We start from the raw sequence: 21,692 nt of genomic DNA on the forward strand, positions 1-21,692 counted from the left end.
GTATGCATGTAGAAATTTAGCCATTTTGCCCACTTTGTCCAATTAGCATATAGTAATTTCTTACAACTCTTTGTATTTCTGTGGTATCAGTTGTTATTTCTCTTCTTTTATTTCTGATTGTATTTATTTGGGTCCTCTTTTTTCTTGATGAGTCTGGTTAAAGGTTTGTCAATTTTATTTATCTTTTCAAAGAACCATCTCCTGGATTCATTGATCCTTTGAATTGTTTTTTTAGTCTCTATGTCATTTAACTGTGCTCTGCTCTTGATTATTTCCTTCCTTCTACTCCATTGAATAAGGAACAGATTATCACTTATGTTTTATTAATTATAACATTGCTATTAAGGCCTAGATTTTTTTTTTTGGACTTCTTGTACACAGTTGTATTTATGAGTTCGTATCATCCTATGTTATTTAAAATATTCTTGTAACTCATTTATTGAGCACCTTTTTTTGTGCCACTGTAAACCAGGCTGAAGAAACACTGAAGTGAATTAATATAGTCCTTGGCTTGACAGACCCACAACTTGAAGTATATAAAAATAAAATAACTATAATTAAAAAATGAGTGTATAATCATGGTTGGTGCAGAATTTTATAGAAGTACAGGGGAAGGAGGAACTAATTTGGACTGATAAGGTTAATAAAAAACTATACAAGAAGTGATGCTCAAAATATATTCTAGGAAAAAAAGAACATCATTACAAAGATAGAAGCTTATGAAACACAGATCACATTCTGAGAAGTTCAAAGGATTTTGGTAAGTTGCAACTTCAGACATGTGATGGACAGACTGGAGAAACTACTGGTGAGGCTAAAAAGAGCTAGATGATCATAAAGGATCCTTGTGTGCTAGGATGTTTCAACCTGACCAATGGGAAATGTTGATTCATAAGAGTATATTAAGCATTTACATGACATGAGCAGTTATTAGTGTCGATGTTTCAAACATTAAACATAGCAGTAGGGCACAGGATTGGTAAGCATGATAAACAATAGCCTCTTCTCAAGAGTCTCAGATCTATATCAATGAAGGCCTCAGTGAAGGTAACAGCAGCAAGAGGAAGTAATGGCAGTAATAGACTTGAAAGCAATTTATAAGGTAAAATTCCAGAAATTCATGTCTCATTAATTGTGAAGGATGAAGAAAAATGAAGGGTGTATAAATGTTCCAAATATTTTTTATAGCTTACGTGCCAGAATGGATGGTGTTAACAAAGACCAAGATTGAGAAGTAGGGCCAGTGGAGGGATGAAGAAATGAATCAACACTAATGAGTTCCTGTTTTTATACATTGAGTTTCAAGTTCTATATGCTTATATATGTATTCTAACAGGATACCTAAGGGAAAGGGGACAGACAGAGATAAGGAAGACGGGGCTAAATTGGGCAGATGAACTGGGATGATATTTGAAAAAATCCTCAATAGATTAAGGAGACTGCATTGATTCACAAAGCAGAAAAATAAAAAAGTATCTAGGTTTTTAAAATAGGAACTTGCCATGATAAAATGTTATTATAGACAGATAAATCTAGTGACAAGAGGGAGGAGATATCTGGGAGGAAAGATGGGTGTATGAATTGTCAGCAATACAGGTTTAAAGCGACAAAAGTCTGTGTGAATAAAAAGGCAACAGGAGTAGAGAGGAAGGAATGGGTGAGAGAAACCACTGGCGTCTCCTTCCTCCATCCCTGGGCCATCCGCCCAAGGCCCTCTCCTTATGCTAAATATTTTCTCATCTACAATAAGCCTTCAAGTATTTTTCCCTACATGTTAGTGACTCCCAAGTATTGGGTCCAAAAAGTCCATTTAGTTTTTTCTGTAAAATAAAAGACACATTTTTCATTTTCACCAATGAGCTTACTGATTTGGATATTTTGAGTATGCCAGGTATCTCCCATGTGGTATAATGCTGATTGTTCCCAATTAATGTCTCGATTTGATTACTGTCAACTTCAACTGGTTGAAGTCCTGACCATGGAGCACTGTCCAGCAAGAAATCTCCAGCACTAAACCTCACAAAACACTTTTGACATGTTCTATCAGTCACAGCACCTTCTCCATACACTGCACAAATCTTTTCTGTGTGTTTCAGTTGCATTTTTACCTTTCTTGAAATAATTAAGCATCACATGCCAAAAATGTTGCTTATTTTCTTCCATCATCAATGTTAAAATGGCTACATAAAAATTCACCAATTCTGATGTTTTTTAAAAATGCATGCTGATATGATGGCTGTCACAACACGATCTAACAAAAATATCTCCAATGAAGTGAAGGAAAACGAAGTCCTAGTAGAGCCATCTTATGGAAAAAGCCAAGCAAACCTTTTGGCCAACCCAATATATGCAGGGTCTGGCAGAAGTAAAGCCTGCTTGAAGTATGGCGGGTAGGGTAATAATATGGATATAAAAAATCATAGTTTTAATTTGAACATTTCACCTAACATGTTATATGGTGTGTTTGAGTGTATATTGCTATGTTACAGAATTACCTGCTTACGATTTTATAATGAGTCTGTAATTAAAAAAGGGGCATTATTTGTGCCAGACCCTGTATCTCTGCGGCCCTTACAAAAAAAAATCTATTTGAAAGTGTCACATATACTTCACACTCAACATGTCCCAAATTTCCTCCTAAACCTAGTTTTGGCTAGAATTCAGTCTATGACATCATCACCTAACTGCTCAAATGATAAAACTGAATGGAATCCTAAAAACTCCCCTCACCTACCACATTCTTTGACAAGTCTTGTTGACTCTGACAGATAACTAATTATTTAGAATTTCACCCAACCATCAATGCCTCCACAAATAATCATTCTTTAAATACCAAATCTACCTTTTTACATTCATTGCCACTTTTATCTCTCACCTGTTAATAACCTACTACTTGGTTTCCACAATGAAGCCATAATGGAATTTATGAAGTACAAATCTTATCATGACTTCTGCCATGATAAAACTCTCCAAAGCTTCCTATTTCCCCTAGACAGAGACCAAACCCTTCAGCATGAAATAGTTACTACTTGGCACCTTTTGACTTCCCAATCTCACCTCCTGTATCAGATTTTTATTGCTGCTATTTACATATTATCACAACAGTAATAGCTTAAAGCAACACAAATTTACTATTTTGCAACTCTGGACCCCACAACTTCAAAATAGTATTCTAGGACTAAAATCAAGGTGTTTGCAGAGGAAGTTTCCTTTTGGAAGCTTCAGGGGAGGAGCCATTCTTTGCCTTTTCCTGTCTGTAGAGGCTGCCTGCCTTCCTTGGCTTGTCCCCTGACATGACTCTGTTAGCATAGGTAGTTAGCTAGAAATTAATAAAGGAAGGGCGCAAAGGGAATCAGACATTTATTTTTAAGATTTTATTTTTTTACTTTTATAGAGAGGAGAAGGGAAGGAGAAAGAGAGAGAGAGAAATATCAATATGTGGTTGCCTGTCACGTGCCCCCTACTGGGGACCTGGCTTGCAACCGACGTATGCGCCCTGACCAGGAACTGAATCAGCAACTCTTTGGTTTGCAGGCTGGTGCTCAATCCACTGAGCCACACCAGCCAGGGCAGGAATCAGACATTATTAAGCATAATAAAACTGGGGAGCCAAAAGCCTGCTTGCTTCTCCACGAAATTACAGCTTTATATACTCCCAAAGAAACCAATGGTGTGTTTTCCACAGATCACTGGTGGAAGGGCTGGAACGATAAAAGGGGAGGCAAGCACTTGTGCAGTAGGAGCACCAATACCACAAACATAGGAACCTATCAGTCTAGCCTGAAAAAGGGAAATAGATTGGTCAACGGGTGAACCCATTAGAAGCCCACAAAAGCCTGGGAAGTTTATCAGTTATTTTGAAAAAGTACCTGATCCTCCCCATGCCCAAGATAACATGATCCCAGATAAAAAAAAGAGTTCTCTTTCAATTGATGACCCGTGCAGGCCCCATTCACTTGCATATTCTCTCCATAGTAACCAAGTGGGTCTAGCAGTCAGGTAGCCATGCAACTGGGCAGCCAGGCGGCCATGTCGCTGCGCAGGCAGCAGAGTGCGGACTTCAAATGGCTCCAGAGAGAAGCCTAGGTACGGCAACACAGCCAGGAACAGGACTAAGCTAACTGGATGGGGCCTGAGACTGATAATATGGCAATGATGAAACAAAATCTGGATACTGGCCTTTGTTTTGGCCTTGCTGAAGACATGGTTGGACTTCTTCAATGGCAGGACTGTCAGAGATGGGACACGGGGCAGTCTTCTATTTCCACCCAAGTAAGTCTTGCCATACCACAATCTCCTGTGTGTGGGTCTCTGAAATGCTTTTCTTGTGATCTCATAAAAGAGCCCCACTTCCACTGGCAACAACTCCGGCTAATACATCTATATTTACATTTGCTCATCTGTCTCTGACTCTCCTGCTTCCCTCTTTCTCCTATAAAAGGATCCTTGTGATTACACTGAGTCCACCTGGATAATCCAGGATAATCTCTCTATCTCTAGATCCTTAACATAATCACATTTGCAAAATTGCTTCTGCCATGTAATAGAATACATCCACCGGTTCTGGGGATTGGGTAGCAGTCTTGGGGACTTGGGAGACCATTATTCTGCCTGTCACATCCCTTCAACACCTTCCCCTGACAACTAGGTTATTCTCCATTACAGGGATACACATTGGAATCCTTAACTCCCTCAAATGTACCGCAGACTTTCTCATCCCAGGATTAGATGCAGCTCCTTCTCTGAAACACCGTGCTCTGTCGGGCCCTTCACCGGCACACCCCAGGGACCCTCCACAACTCTTGGAAGCCTTCCCTGAAGGAAGCCTTCCCTGAACTGTCAAGGGAACAGGCCCTCCTTACGTCCTCTAAAATACCATAAATTTCCTCTAGAATAGGGTTTATCTCCTCGATCAGAATTTCCATTGACGTGTCTGTCTTCCCAAACAGACTCTAATTCCTTTTGGGACAAATATTATCATAGTTATCACTGTAGCTTTAGTACGGAATACAGTTTTATTACATAGTAGACACTCAATATGTATTTATTGAATGTCAACTGAAGAGACAGAGACATGCTTAAAACTTATAAATTCCTAGAAAATTTTGAACTATATATTTCAGATGAATACTGGTTACCTTCTAGAAATTGTACCTTCAACACTGCAATAGGAGTGAAGGAGTCTTTTAAAACTTATTTCTAGAAAAGACTAAAAAAAACTCTATTTACTCATAGTTCAGTATTATGGATGTTAAAAGAAATAGTCTCCAAATAAAGTGATTCCAGGAACAAGAAAAGATATAGACTGACTATGTAAAAGAGAACATAACATTACTAGAAAGTATTGGTAAAATTATACTTCTTGAGTCCACCATCAGGAAATATCTTGAATGGTGAGACCACATAACAGTGAGAGTCATGACTGAACCATGAGGGTCCTTTTATTATTAAGAGACATACAACAAGTTATAACGATAGATTGTTGCTGACCTTGATTTTATTTCTCATTAAATAGTCACCAATCAAGGTACAAGCATATCTACAAGATTATAATTTCTCTGTATGGGTATTTGGTATATGGCTTCATTTTTGGTCTAGTTTTAATATATATCATTTGTTACCTAAATAACAAGAAAGAACTTAAAGTTTCATTTTCTGTAAGGCTTATATATGAACGCAGCTTTCCATTTAAAGAAAAAATCACTGGAAGATATCTTTTTAATGTCCTTGGTCTTTCTCATTTAAATCCTGTAATTTCAATATGACTAAAATTCTTAGTATGCAAATTTAGTCTATGTAAAGTAGGATGTGGGACAAATCTTTGTGGCATAATTAAATTTTTCCCTTCAAGGACAACGTAGCAGAAGGTGAAAACTAATTTAGTTAATATGGTCAAGAAAGATAAATGGTTCTTTTAAAAAGTGAAAACAAGCAAGCAGTGTCTTTTCTGTTCTTGTTTCATTTTCACTCTTGGAATAATTTAATACAGGGCAGTAATTTACAAATAAATAAGGAATATTAAATATTACATAAAATGGCTTCATCACTTTAAAGTTAATATCAGAAAGCAATCTTGTCAAGGTGTCAAATGAATTTTATGAAAGCAATCAAATATAGTTCCCAGTAGTATAAAATGCAGATAAGCTGAATAAGAGTGTACCAAAAAATATTTTCAACCTGTATGTAAAAATATTTATGAAGTTTGTAGGAGCATGATAACAACATGAAATGCTAACTTCTAATATAAAATAATAAAGGAAAATTAAAATATGAAAAATAAATTATTGTATACTTGAAACTTAAAAAAAATTCTTACTTCCAAAGGTATCTCATTCGTAAATATAAACCATATTCAACTTTGGAAACATTAAAAGATAAAATTTCTACTTGTTTTAAAAATATATTAAAGTCATAGTTATCATTTTTTTCAAACATATAAAGCATTTATTAGGTGTCTAGATCTTCTAAAAAATAACATCAAATATTTACTGAGTTATGGATTAGATATTGTGAGATATGTAAAAATGAGAAAAAAAACCTTATTATTCTCAAGGAGTTTATTATCTAATGGGAATGTCAGACATAGAAAACAAACAAGTAGCAGACTGATAAAGTAAGTAGTACATTACTGCAGAGTTCAAAGTGAGCCCAGAGGAAGAGGACACTTTTATGGAATGCTTTATGAACATCTATATTAAATAAAGCTGAGTAATAATGAAAATAGAAATTATACATCATCATCAGAGGTTTTCTACCTCAGAATTGTCTGTGGTCAGGCTGTGGAGCCGAGGGAGGAGAGCAGTTATAAGCAAGAAGGGTTCTGCGACTGAAGAGACTAACTCAGCAGGGAGGCAGACCAGGTGCCCTCTCTCAGTCATTCTTCTCATTAACTTGCCTCACTTACACCTCATAACCTCTCCTCTGCCCAACCTTACCAAATCTCTTCTGCTTGAATTATGTAAGTACCAACATTAAGACTATTCTGTGTCAGAATGCCTTCTTTTCCTGGCAAAGACTTTCCTTGCTTTCTAGAGATCACTATCATAGTCTGGAGATTTTAGACCATCAAGTACATTCTCAGTGTCTTAACTTCACAATCTGATAAACAGAACATTAAAAGAGATGGTGACCCTCCATTAAATTATTTAGAACTGAAAGTTTACAATATAAAATAAAATATAACAATGACAACATATCGTGGACTTTTTTTCACAAGGTCCAAGTGTGAATGAAAACAACTACAACAATACACCATTCCAGGTTTAAAGTATTATTTTACTCAGTATGTAGATCTTTTAACAACTTTGCTAAATGTTTAATTGTTCATATTTATAATAAAGATGAAATATTTATAAATGTCATGGGTATATCTTTTGGTATTTTGGTACTTATGTAAATTTTCTAATGTATTTCATACTAATTTATTAATATTTTGATGGTAAATCTGGATTTAACTCTATACAACAAAAATTAAATTTAGAGAAAAATTCTGATACAGAATATTCTCTATTAAGTTGAATTTTAATATCATGCCCTTGATTACTATTCAAGGACACTAAGAGCAACAAATGATGTTCCTGAACTTTTGCAGAAATGTTATTGAGGACATTGTTATATGAAAAATCCTGACAGAAATTTCCCTTAAAACTTATTGGTAGTAAAACTCTGCTTTAAACAAATTAATATCTTTTCTCTTCTCTCATTACAAAATTAATTAATTCTTTTTCTATAATGGTTTACACCTAAATCTCAAGCTCGATACAGAAATTATTACAGGCTTTTAAGAGCCTACATTTTGTATTTTATTTACTGACATTAAATTTCCACCATTACTTATTTTTCCCTGGTATTGGTAATTTGTTATTTCTATTTTAGTATTTCTTCACTTTAGTATAATTTGATTTTGGCTACACAAGTTCTTTATGAAACACAGTAAAATGAAAATTTATTTGTTTTTTGAATATGCCAATAAATGAACTTCTTTTAGCAAGTAAAAGTCTGGATAGGCTTCAATATTTTAGTAAGGTATGTGGTTATCACCAACTATACATTAGATTTGCTCCGTCCCTATTCACCTTTTGCTTATAAACCTGCAGTGGAATGGCATCCTCCATAGATCAATCCTAATCTCGGTATTAAAAGGATCTCAAAAATCTGACTTTTACCTAAAATTTTCAGATTACTCATTTTTCTAAATCATCTGCTTCTGTCAAACTGACCTTCCATCCCTTAAAACAAGTCTTGGAATTCCCCATGTTTTATTTTATTCCGTTACCATAACCCCAAATAATTTCCCTATTCCTTCTGCCTATCCTCAAGAACTACTTCAAGTCCATTATCTTCTATCACACATTCCCAGGCCGTTTGTTCCTCTTCTGAATTCTTATAACACATACCATGTGGGCAGGTGTGCTCGTAAATCATCCATCAAGAAATGGGCAATTATGTTGAGAGAGTCTTTGAAAAAAAATTCACTGAAGCTGAATGTACCCTCTCACTACAACACCAGCTGCTACACTGATACAGAGGGGTTCCTAGAACGCTCACTTAATGGAGAAGTGTGTACCACAAGAGGCCCGCCTTCCAGAAGATAATTCTGAGTTTTTTTGGGTTCCTCTTCATGTGCATAAAGCTCTCACAGATATAAGACCTCCTGATATAACCAATGCAGGCAGCTTTTATATTTTATAGACAAAAAAATCACACATTTGTGAGGAATTGACATAACAAGGAAACTTATGCTTGGGTGCTTAATTAGTGACAAATCTAAGCAGAACTTGTTTACCTTGCCCTTTCAGCCCTGAATTCCCTATCTCCTGAAATAAGGAGGTCACTCTCCCTCCTGGTGCAGGAAAGTCACCTCCACGTGCGAGATTTATTTTCTGCTTTTAGGGACAAAAAAGTCAGTGTCACTTTTTGCAAGGGCTTTTTCTTAAATAACTTTAATTCAAAACCATCAATATGCCAAAGTAGCATATTTTTCAGTGGCTTGCCCTAAGCCCCGTCACTTTGTACTGACATCATTTCATGTATACACAAATATAACTAAGGAATAAATTGTAGAATTATCGTTAAGTCAAAGGTATACATATTTTATAATTTTTATAGGTTCTGTCAAATTGCCTGCTAACGAGATTTCCCTAATTTATATTCCCACAACAAAATTATCTACAGGCCTTTTTCTGCACATCTATGTCAAGAAACTGAATTATTAACCTGTGAGTTTATGTAAATCTAATAGGTGAAAAAAATACCTCATAGTTTTAACTTTCCTTATTCTACTGATTGAGGTAATCACCTGTCAGATCTTAAAAAGTCATTTGTATTTTTAGCTTTTGAACTATTCATTCATGTCCATTGCCAATTTTTCTATGTGGGAGTCTTTATAAATTTCTAAAGTTTCTTTGTATATTAAAGAGATTTGCCCTTTTGTTATATGAGTTCTTCTTGATTACATTAGCAGGTGTATTGATTATGTACTGATCTTTTTAAAAGCAGTTATTATATATATTGTTTTACCTTTTTCTTTTTCTTAATTTTTTTTTATTGAGTTTATTGTGGTGACATTGGCTAACAACACTATACAGGTTTCAAGTGTACAACTCAACAAAAATTCATCTACACACTGCATTGTGCACCGATTGACCAAGTTTCTTTTTGTCCCCATATATCTCCTCTTCGCCCCCTGCCTCCTCTACCCACCCCCTTTCCCTCTGGCTACTACAAATGGTTGTTTGTGTCTATGTGATATCAGACTCCTTCACCAAATTCCTTTATCAGTTCCAGCAGTTTTTTCTGGTGGAGTCTTTAGAGTTTTCTATATTCAGTATCATGTCATTGGCGAATAATGACAATTTTACTTCCTCCTTTATAATTTGGATGTCTTTTATTTCTTCTTCTTGTTTCAATTACTGTGGCTAGAAAATCCAGTACTATGTTGAATAAGAGTGGTGTAATTGGACATCCCTGTCTTGTTCCCGTTTTTAAGGGAAATGTGTTTAGTTTTTCCCCATTGAGTATGATGTTGGCAATGGGTTTGTCACATATGGCCTTTATTATGTTTAGGCATGTTCCCTCTATGCCCACTTTAATCATATGCCAAAATAAATGCATGCTGGATTTTAGCAAGTGCTTTTTCTGCATCTATTGATATGACCACGGTTTTTGTCCTTCATTTTCTTTATGTGATGCGCCATGTTTACTGAGCTGTGAATATTGTACCAACCTTGTATACCCAGAATAAATTCCACTTGATCATGGTGTATGATCTTTTTAATGTATTGTTGGATCTGGTTTGCTAATATTTGGTTGAAGATTTTAGCATCTATGTTCATAAGGGATATTGGCCTATATTTCTTTCTCTGTAATATCTCTATCTGGTTTTAGAATTAGGATACTGCTGACCTTATAAAATGAGCTTAAAAGTCTTCCTTCTTCTTAGACTTTCTGGAATAGTTTGAGAATGATGTGTTAGTTTTCTTTGAATGTTGGGTAAAATTTGCTTATGAAGCCATCTGGTCCAGGACTTCCATTTGCTGGAAGCTTTTAGATTACTGCTTCAATTTCATTAGTTGTAATTGGTCTATTCAGATTTTCTGCTTCTTTTTGATTCAATTTTGGAAGACTGTATGTTTCTAGAAATTTATCCATTTCACCCAGGTTGTACAATTTGTTAGCATATAGCTGTTCATGGTATTTTCTTATAATCCTGTGTATTTTTTTGATGTCAGGTGTTACTTCTCCTTATTTCTGATTTTATTTATTCATGTCTTCTCTCTTTTTGATGAGTCTGGTTAAAGGATCATCGATCTTGTTTATCTTTTCAAAGAACCAGCTCTTGGTTTCAATGATCTTTTGTAACATCTTCTTAGTCTCCTTGTGATTTATATCTGCTCTAATCTTTATTATTTCCTTTGCTCTATTTACTCTGGGCTTTGTTGTTGTTTTTCTAGTTCTCTTAGGTGTAGAGTTAGGTTGTTTATTTGAGATTTTTCTTGCTTTTTGATGTCAAGCTATAATACTATGACTTTCTCTTTCAGGGCCTCTTTTACTGTGTCCCATAGATATTGGGTTGTTGTGTGTTCATTTTCATTTATCTCCAAGAAGTTTTCAATGTCTTCTTTAATTTCATTGTTAATTCATTTATTGTTTAATAGCATGTTATTAGCCTCCATGTTTTTGAGTGTGAGTTTTTTATTGTAATTGAGTTCCATTTTCATACCATTGTCATCAGAGGATATGCCTGATTTGATTTCAATTCCCTTGAATCTGTTAGGGCTTATCTTGTGTCCTAGAATGTAGTCTATCTTAGAGAATGTTCCATTTTCACTTGAAAAGAATGCATATTCTACTGCTTTGGGATACAAATATTCTTTAAATATCAATTAAATCCACCACCTGGTCCAGAGTTTCATTCAAAGTCACTGTTGCCGTGTTAATTTTTGTGGAAGATCTATCCATCGATGTCAGTGGGGGTGTTAAAATCCCCTACTATGACAGTATTACCGTCAATCTCTCCCTTAATACCCTCCAAGATTTTCTTTATATATTTAGGTGGGTACATATAACATGTTTTACAGGGATTATATTCTCTTGCTGGATCTACCCCTTTAGTATTATATAATGTCCTTCATTGCATCTTATTACAGCTCTTGTTTTGAAGTCTATTTTGTCTGATATAAGTATTGCTACCCAGCATTTTTTTTGTTTCCACTTGCATGGAATTTTTTTTCCATCCTTTCACTTTGAGTTTTTCACTCATAGACAAAATTTATATGGGCCATGTTTCCTTATCCATTCAGCTACCTTATGCGTTTTGATAGCAGTATTTAATCTGTTTACATTTAAAGTTACTATTATTTTTTTAAAGATTTTATTTTTATTTATTTCTAGAGAGAGGGGCAAGGAGGGATAAAGAGAGGAAGAGAAACATCAATGTGTAGTTGGCTCTCACATGCCCCCAACTAAGGACCTGTCCTGCAACTGTGGTATATGCCCTGACTGAAAATAGAACCAGTGACCCTTTGGTTCTCAGGCCCACACTCAATCCACTGAGCAACACCAACCAGGGTAAAGATGTTATTGATAGGTACTTATTTATTGCCATTTTATTCCTTATACTTATGTTCCTTTCTCTATTTTCTTCTTTCTTCTCCTTAAGAAGGCCCTTTAACATTTCTTGCAATGCTGGTTTGATGGTAATAAATTTCTTTAGCCTTTTGTTGTCTGGGAAACTCTTTATTTTGCCTTCAATTGTAAATGATATCTTTGCTAGATAAGGTAGTCTTGATTGTAGGTCTTTGTTTTTTGTCAGTTTGAATATCTCATGCTAACCCTTCTAGTCTGAAGTGTTTCTATTCAGAAATCAGTTGACAGCTTTACGGGAGCTCCCTTGTAGTTAACTTTTTCCTGCTGTTTTTAAGTTCTCTCTTTGTCTTTTACCTTTGCCATTTTAATTATGATGTGTCTGGGTATGGGCCCTTGTAGGTTCATCTTAATAGGGACTGTCTGTACTTCCTGAACTTGTGTGACTATTTTCTTCATCATTATTAGGGAAGTTTTCAGCCATTATGTCTCCAAACATTTTCTCAATTCCTTGCTCACTCTCTTCTCCTTAGGGTATCCTTATGATGTGGATGCTGTTACAACTGCTGTTGTCCCAGAGGTCCCCTAGGCTTATTTTTTTTTAATTCTTTTTCTTTAAGAGAATTCTCTTTCTTTAAGAAAGCTTGGGTACTTACTGTTATCTTGTCCTCTAAATCACGGATTCGATCTTGCTTTTTCTAACCTGCTGTTGATTCTTTCTAGTGTATTTTTTACTTCAGATATTGTGTTCTTCATTTATGATTGGTTCTTTTTTATGGTTACTATGCTCTTTTTAATCCTTACTACCTCTTTAAGTTCTCACTGAGATCATCCATTCTTCCCCTAAAGTCCTTGAGCATCCTTATAACCATTGTTTTAAACTCTACATCTTGTATCTTGGTTTCTTCCATTCAATTTAATTCTTTTTCTGGGGATTTCTCTTGTTCTTTCATTTGGAGCATATTTCCTGGTCTCCCCATTTTCTCTGCCTTTTTGTGTTTAACCCCATCTATTAGGTAGACCTGTTTGTTGTGAGAGCTTTCTGATGTAGGTGCCTTGTGGGTCTCAGTAGCACAATCTTCTGTATTACCTGAACTAGATGCTCCAGAAATGGTTTTTTTTTTTGCGTGGGTTATGTGCCCCTTATGTTGTAGTTGAGTCTTGACTGCTGTCAGCCTGTTTCTGGGTGCATTTAACCCTCAGGCTGGCTGACCATAAGCATAGACCTCCACCACTGTGTATGAGTCACAGTTCAGGGGCTGCCGCTCCATGGCAGTGTTGCCACAGAAAGTCTGTTGCCAACCAGAGTCCCCCTTTGGCTATGTCATTTGTGTGGCTAGCTACATCAAGCACTGGTAAGATTTGGAACCCATCGTTGGTTGTATCGATTCTGGGCCCACTTGGATGGCGTTTTGGCGCAGGATGATGTCAGATGTCGCATGTAACTTGCTTTGGGCTACCTGTCTGGGCCTACCTGGCTATCCACTGATTGTGGCGGTGTCCACTGGGCCTTGTTGTGTGTGGGAGGGGCCAAGTTGTATATAGAGGTTGGCTTCCTCCAATTGTGAGCTGAGGGCAGAACAATAAGAGGTTCAAGGTTCTCTAAGGTCAGAGTCTAGCAGTCAGCTACTCCGCGATCCCCTGAGTTTGCCTGAACTTCCTCCAGAACCTATTGAAGAAAAACTCTAGAGTGGGCCCAAGCTGGCCACACCCCACTGCCCCTTCCACATGGCAAAAACTTGATAGAATAGGGCAACTGGGTCAGGAGTACAGGGCTGGTGGTTCCCCTACTTGGGGGCAGCATGGTCAGGCACTCATTGGGAGAATATGACCTCTTCTCCAGAGCCACACCACTCAGTCTCTTCTGGAATCTCTAACTCTAGGTCCATTCAGAGGTGAGCCCTACTGGTTCAGGTTGGGTGTAGCCCGCTGTCCTTACTTCAGAAGCAAGCTAAGCAGGGCTGGGCCAGCAAGCCTTAGGAAAACATGTCAAGACAGTCTAACCTCAATGGTGGCACCCGCTGAGCCTGCAGAAAGGGAGCAAATTCTATGCCTCCCCTTAGCTGTGTAGCTGCGCCTGCTTGAGCTCTGGACCCAAGCCTCCCATTTTCCCTTTCTCAAATTCATTCCTTTATGCTTTTATATTTATAGTTCCTTTCTTCTGCTTTCCTTTTATTTAATTATGTATTTGTTTCTTCCTAACTTTTTGAGTTGAACTCTTCACTCATTTATTTCATTCTTTTTGTTTTATTGATATTACAATTTAAGATTCTGAGTTTTCCTCAAGTGCAGCATAATTCAAGTGCAACTTGAATTATGTACACATTTTGAGTCCCTCACTCATTTCCGACACACAACGACATGAACAAGGTATACAACCTTGAACTTTAGGGTGACATCCTCACTTTTAACAGATATATTTGCTGAAACTTGATAAGATTTACTGAAGGTGGGTTCTTTGATCATATCTTCTCTTAACTTTGTGCTACATAACTTCTGCCCCTCAATCTAAAGTGCTTTTTGCTTTCTCAACATGTACTTTGAAGTCTGAAAATTATATATGGCTCCTAAATTTATGAAAAAAGTAGTTTAAGGATATTTAAATTTTTGTTGTTTTTCTCTTTGCTATGGTTTCCAACTGGGAACAAGGGGGAAATGCTAACTTATGCAACTATTCTCAAATCTTTCATAGAGGATTTCAGAAATCCTCTTATACACTTTCTTGTACATTTCAGCATGCTTCCTGAGTCTATGTATAGGTTTTATAAATACTATAAAATGATGTAGTGACATACTTCAGGCAACATTTCTGATATAAATGCCAAATCCTGTCCTTCAACCTGCATTAAAAACATACCAGTGACTTATTCTTTTAACCTCTTGGGTCTTATCTTCCTATTCCCATTATCCCTCAAATATTTATAGGATGGATAAGAAATATATGGGACACATTACCAAAAAAACCTGGCTCTTCAGACTAAAAATGTCATGATATTTAAGAAAGTTTCAGGTAGGCTTATAGATGAAATACCCTTAAGAGATCACTTAAGGATCATTAGTGGTCTCCGAGGTCTATTAATTTTTTGAGTCTAACATTGCCTGAAAAATAATGTCGATGGAGCCACTCCAAAATGGAATCAGAGCTATCAGTGCAGAAGAACTGCCTTGCACATCCTAATCCTCAAATCCTTCGAATATTTAAACTGGGCAAAATAACTTTTGGAGTGGGCCAAACCAACGTTGTATTCTAAACAACTGTTTGCTGAGCTAACAGAAAAGCAGACATTCCGACTACTGGACTAAAAATTAAAGACATTCTTTAGAACTACCATCACTGTGTATAGCTAAAGCATAACTCAGCTTATTTGCATGTTTTAGAAATCCCTTTCCTTACTTATTAACACCAATAGATACTCTTCCTTCTCATAAAAACCCCTTGCCACTAATATCCTAATTGGAACACTATTTGAGTTTCTGCCTGAATTGGTGCTACCCAAATACCTATTCTTTGGCTCTCAAATAATCTTGTTGCCTCTCATTTTCACCTTTTGCTTTTAGGTTGAAAATTGCTGTTCCTCAAAATATCTGCTGGTAAAGTTTGAGATAAAAAGAACTGAAAAGCAGTCTGTAAGTTATATGCATTATGACAAGGTTCTTGCACTTTATTGGATGGATCAAGCCTAAAATCCAAGTTTATTTTGACTTCTCAGACTATACTAAATGAAGGCTAAATATTCAAACTTCTGTGTATTTCCCTTGGCAAAGCACGCTATATAGTTCCTGATAGACTAAGCTTCATAAGTTTCATAAGGGATGGGACCATAACTGCCAAGTTCACTGTTACATCATAGGGCTAGAACACTAGAGTTCAGAAGAAAAAATTGTTGTTGAACTACTGACATTACTGAGACTATATATCATAATTTATGCTTCTGCTATTGCAGTAAAAAAATAAATATAACAGAGTAAGTTTCAAATTACAACTCTGAAATTTAAAGGGGATGTAATTTGGGATAAATTATAATTTCTGAGTTTTCTCACCTAATAATGGGGGTAAAACTGATAGTCAATTCACACTTGTTGAAAAAGATTTAATAAAATAATAGAGGGAGAGTGTTATCAATACACTATACACTCAATAAATGTTTTTTCTTCCTTCACAATTTAAAATCTTCCAAATTTGCCTTCTATTCTGATTCACCTGTCCAGTGAAAAACTTTTAAATAAGAAAGTATATGATATTTTACAGTTTCCAAAATATATGCACAGAGATTTTCTCACATGATGTTTACAACAACTATGTGGGGTTACTGTTAGCTGAAGATGACTTTAAGAGGCTAGTTGACTTGTCCCAGCTTATGTGGTTGGTAGTGGTGAAAACTGGCATGTAAAATTGAATTCTCTTTGCTCCCACTGGAGGCCAAAGTGTAGATTTAGATATTCTTGATGCATGCCCTAAGAGAACATTTGTAATTTTTTGTGCTCTTCCACCCTCAATAGACCTAATAATTGATCTAAAGGAGATATTCAAAATGTAGGTATTATAAGTCAAAACTTTTTTTCCAAACTGTATGTTTCCTTACTACAAATCTAATTAGACATAACATTTAATGATCTCATTTTCAAGAGATAGAAAAGATCACTCTTAGCTACAAATTTTAAACACAGAGCACTTTTAAAAAATCTGATACAAATAACCTCATAAAAGGATTAACTTCAAAAGCACAGCTAGCTCGATGCCTCCAAAAAATATTAATGACTGTAATACTGCGATACACTAAGAAATTATATTTGGTTTTAGACCCATCTTCTGGCACAGCTCCTAAAACCCTTGAAAATTCCTAAGCGCTTAGAGCTCCAAAGGTGTCTTTCCCCACGTGACCAGGATGACTTTGGGAAAGCCCCTAGTGACCTAAGGATGGAGGCTGGTTGCCAGGGGAGCCAGCTTTGTGATTAGAGAGTGGGGCCTTTAGTCCCACCTCCTGAACTCTGAGGGCAGGAGAGAGGCTGGAGAGTGCATTCAATCACCAATGGCCAATGATTTAATCAATTGTGACTATGAAATTGAACTACATATTTGATAGACACTACATAGAAATCCAAAAGTGCTGGCTTTGGAGAGCTTCCGGGTTGGTGAAGGCAGGCGTGGAGATCAGGAGAGATGGTGCGCCGGGAGAGGACATGAAAGCTCCACGCTCCTTCCCACATACTTCGCCCTGTGCCTCTCTTCCATCTGACTGTTCCCGAGTATTTTCCTTTTATAATAAACTGAACATCTAGGAAATAAAATGTTTCTCTGAGCTCTGTGAACCACATTAGCAAATTAATTGAACCCAAGAAAGGGGTCAGTGTAACCCCAATCTATAAACCAGTTGGTCAGAAACACAAGTGACAACCTGGGCAAGTGATTTGCATCTGAAGTTCGTGAGGTTCTGCGGGACTAAGCCTTTAGCCTGTGAGATCACACTCTACCTTCAGGTAGAGTGTGTCAGAACTGAGTTAATTGCTTGGTGGTGTGCGGGGGAAACACGCACTCGTGTGCGTACACTCACATACACACGCATTGAATTGGGGAAGAAGGTTCTTGAAAAAGACGTTTTCCCCTGAAATTCACTAACACTATTAAACACAAATCTTTTTAAGAAACCCACTATAAAAATTTGTAAAACTTTATGCTGAGTTTCTACTCAAATGAAATGGATTTCTTAAATTACATAATAAACTACAGACCTTTTAAGACAAAATATATTAGTTATTAAATTAATCCCAATCTGTCCTGACCTCCGATCACTCTCTCCTACAAGTGTTTCTGCCACACTGGCCCTTGCAGTCCCTTCTTTATACCAAGAAACACTCCCCAGACACTTGTGAAGGATATTCAGTCAACAAACACCAACATGGCTCTACCAGTTTAAAGTTGGCATCTGTTTTCAATGTGGAGTATTCACATCGTCCAAACTGTTAAGTACTTTTGCGACTACCGCTGCACATTAACCATACAGATAACTCCTTGGTTTGGTTCACACTTCCCCTCAAAATTCATTAGGAGGCCTCCTATGATGACAGTTTTAAGAAAGCAGCTCTCCCCTACGCACACAGCGCATAACCCCCGCCCTCGTCACCACGCTCAGCTCACTCCCTCCCTGACCTGTGTCAATCCATTGCACGTACCGCACTCTGCAGTGACAGAGGACACTGCCGAGCAGAGTGACTGTTAAGTAAATATTTGCTAAAGGAACAAACACTGAATCACATATATTTCTCAACCTTCTTTTAATTTATTTAAATTAAATTATTTTAATTTTAATAATTAAATAATTTTAAGGAATTAGGCACATGGATGTAGGTTTAAGGAAAAAGAATTCTCTTTAATTCCACAGAATGTTAAATTGAAAAGGACTTAAACATTAAAACTGTATATCAGAAGCCTCTATAAAAAAAAATCGTTAAACAGTAGTACTGGGAGAAGCAATCCTTAAGTATAATGGAAAATAGTCTTTAAGAGATGTTAAACTAAAATACAAAAATAGAGTACATAATTAAAAGTTTAGCTTTCCTCTCTTATGCATTAGCCTTTTTTTACATGTGTTTGATCATGAATATTGTTGCCACTAACCTGTCTCCTCATTACTAATCAGTAGTTTCAGTCACAGAAAGATGTACTCTCCTCTCAATAAAAACCTGCCCCTAATATTCTGGCAACCTATACCAAATTCTGATAAATAGCAAGGTACTTGATTTAGGTTGGCAGGCAAGTCATTTGTCTAATATTCAACTTACTGGCTCACTGCCTAACTTCCCTGAATTTAATCATGAACTTTAATTTCCTTTCAGAAAGAAATTTCTTTTAAAAAACAGCTAAATCTGAAGAAATATTAAGCTTAACAAGGCAAATAACCAATCAAGGCAGGATTAAAATATTAAAGTTGAACTAGATATCTTCCTAATCTCAAATATAAAATACAAACTTGGTATATTTTACCAAGTCTAAAATTTTACCCAAAATCCCAGATCTCCAACACAGTATTACTGTTTAATAATTTTCCTTTTATAGAAACTTAAAGTATAGTTTTTGATATATTAAAATCTTTTTTAATGTAATATTTTATAGAATCAAAGATACTTCCTTTCCATGGACTCCATATCCATGTTCCTTAAAATAAAAAATTTATCCTAGTCTCTAGAGTCTAGACTCTACAATCTAGGTAGATGGTGATTAAGAACATGAGCTCAAATCTCAGCTCTGAGTCTTATCAGTTGTGTTACCTTGTGCAAGTCATTTATCATATTAAGTTTCAGCCCCTCATTCATAACAGCATATGGTGTTAATAAACAACAATATTGTATTGGATCAATAGCAATACTTCACAGGAATATATGAGGGTTAGATTAAATAATGCATATAAAAAGCTCAGCAAGTACCTGGCTTTTAACAATTACTCAATGAATACAATTTGTGAACAAATATTTAGTGAACAAATATTTACTATGAGTCATGAATATTCTAGGTACTAGGATAAGGCTGCACTAACTGCAAATGTAATTCAGGCCCTTATGAAACTTACAATTTCACTTGGGGGAGACAAGCAACTTAAATATATATTTTGATGTCAGATAAACATAACCATAACAGAAAGAAATGAAAAAGGGAAGCGGGGAATAAAGGAGGTGAAGTATCACTTCATACATGGCAGTCAGAAAAGGCCTCTGATGAAATGACATTTGAACAGAAACTGAACCAAGTAAAGAACAGGCCATGTGCATATCCTACATGTTGCTAATATAAGGACGGGGATGATGGGCGATCAGTCACCCCTGTTTATAACAATGCCTTTCACTTTCCCTATCTTTACACAGACTTTGGGAGATAGTGTAGCAGAAATCAGCCAGTGGAGGGTAAGAGATGAGTGTCTTCAGTGCCACTGGCTTTATTACCACGAGATGGTTAGATTATTTCTCTAGCCCTAGACTGTCTAGCTGCTTATACCTCTGAAGGTAAGAAACAGACCACTTTGGCCACTGTGTTCTCCAGCTAGGTATTATGATGATATATTTATATTTTTATGGATAAGAAAGAAATAAATAGGAAGAGTCTTAGAAGTAAGTTTCTATAAACAGAAATTATATTGAGACCAAAATAGCATTCTTTATGTAGGCTACAAATGAAGTCTGGCAAGATGGAAATTTGATGTTTTATAGCACATTATATGGTCAAAGGCATTAACTTCTTACACAAATTAAATCAAGAAATAGATTCCAATTATAAGAGTACAAATGACTTCACAAAGGAAGATACATAATAGATAATATGACTATAATAAAATCCATATCAGTTTGCACTCTGCTCATAATTGAAAATTATCTAACTTTCACAGCCTCTGCTTTGTGATTTTCTTGTAAAAGAGTAACACGATTCTTTAAATCAAGTGTATAACAATATTTACAGCAGAAATAATGATTTGCATATTTCAAATACGACTACTTTAGATCAGGTTAATAGCTACATAAACTTTAAATTTCCACTTCATAAAACAATCATGTATAGCCCCTTAATCTTCTATAGCTTTTAGTTTACAGTCATTTTCACAGCTAGTACTATAAAATGATGGGATAATCTGCTCCACAGCCAGAGTTGGGGGTTTGGGAGAAGGAGAATAACTGGCTGTGAAACAGTCTAGAGAATCTACTCCATTTAACTAAACTCATGTCATGAAAATGTTATCTAGTGAGAGATGCAATTTTGTTTGAAGTCATATATTTCCACTCAAGACCAGATCTTCATTTTTATGTGCCTGTGCTATGGTTTTGGTCTCTTGAATTAGACTTGGCTAAGCAAGTAGACAATGCAAATGTTTGGTTGGCTTGTGAAACAGGAAATCAGTATCTCTGAAAACCCAGTTGTTAACATGGGTAAAAAGTATCTTCATTACAATGAATTTTATTTCATACTGAGATACATAGGAATTGAAATTCATACTTTCACATGCACATAAGTATACAAAACTCCTGGTACTTAAAGTTCTAGAGGGAGGGCAGTGGTGAAGAAAAAATGTCACAGTTGTCCCCTTGGTTTGTGGTTTGATCAGCTGAGTATTTGCTGGTACCATTTACTGAGAAAGAAAGAACACCTTTTGGAGTTAAAGGTGATAAACTCAGCTTTAGGTGAAAAGTTGAAAAACATTAGTTTTGGGAAATATTAAACTGGAACTAGAATTATAAATTTGCAAGTCACTGACGTATAAATAGTAAATGAAGCCATGGGAATATATCACCTTAACTAAAGAGCTCTTAAAACTCTTTAAGACAAGAGTTATTATTCACTGATAGAAAAGAAAACATTGATAGACTTTTTTTAACTAGAGGAAAAAATGTGACAGTCTGGTCCAGTATAAAGAATTTTTATAGGGTGTTCTGCAGTAAAAATGGAAAAGCGGGGGTGGGATGGAAAAATACTAAGAAAGAATGAGCCAATGTCATAATTCTAGAAACTGTGCAAGAAGATCAATACTTTAGCCGTGGAATTAGTGTTTAGCAACTGTCACATCTTCTGTTAGAGGAATTTTTTAAGCTCAGCCTGTAAATAAAGACTGAGTAATGAAATCCAAGGA

At 36.0% G+C, this 21,692-nt stretch overlaps 1 protein-coding gene across 1 annotated transcript in view; it reads right to left on the reverse strand.

Moving 5' to 3' along the window:
- The window catches only part of FER (FER tyrosine kinase), a 399,396-nt gene that overhangs the window by 196,483 nt on the left and 181,221 nt on the right, over positions 1–21,692 (reverse strand). The window lies entirely within an intron of this gene.

Source organism: Pteronotus mesoamericanus, unplaced genomic scaffold (assembly GCF_021234165.1).
Source record: "Pteronotus mesoamericanus isolate MK-2021 breed Mesoamerican mustached bat unplaced genomic scaffold, CSHL_Meso_final scaffold_167, whole genome shotgun sequence".
Taxonomy (NCBI): domain Eukaryota; kingdom Metazoa; phylum Chordata; class Mammalia; order Chiroptera; family Mormoopidae; genus Pteronotus; species Pteronotus mesoamericanus.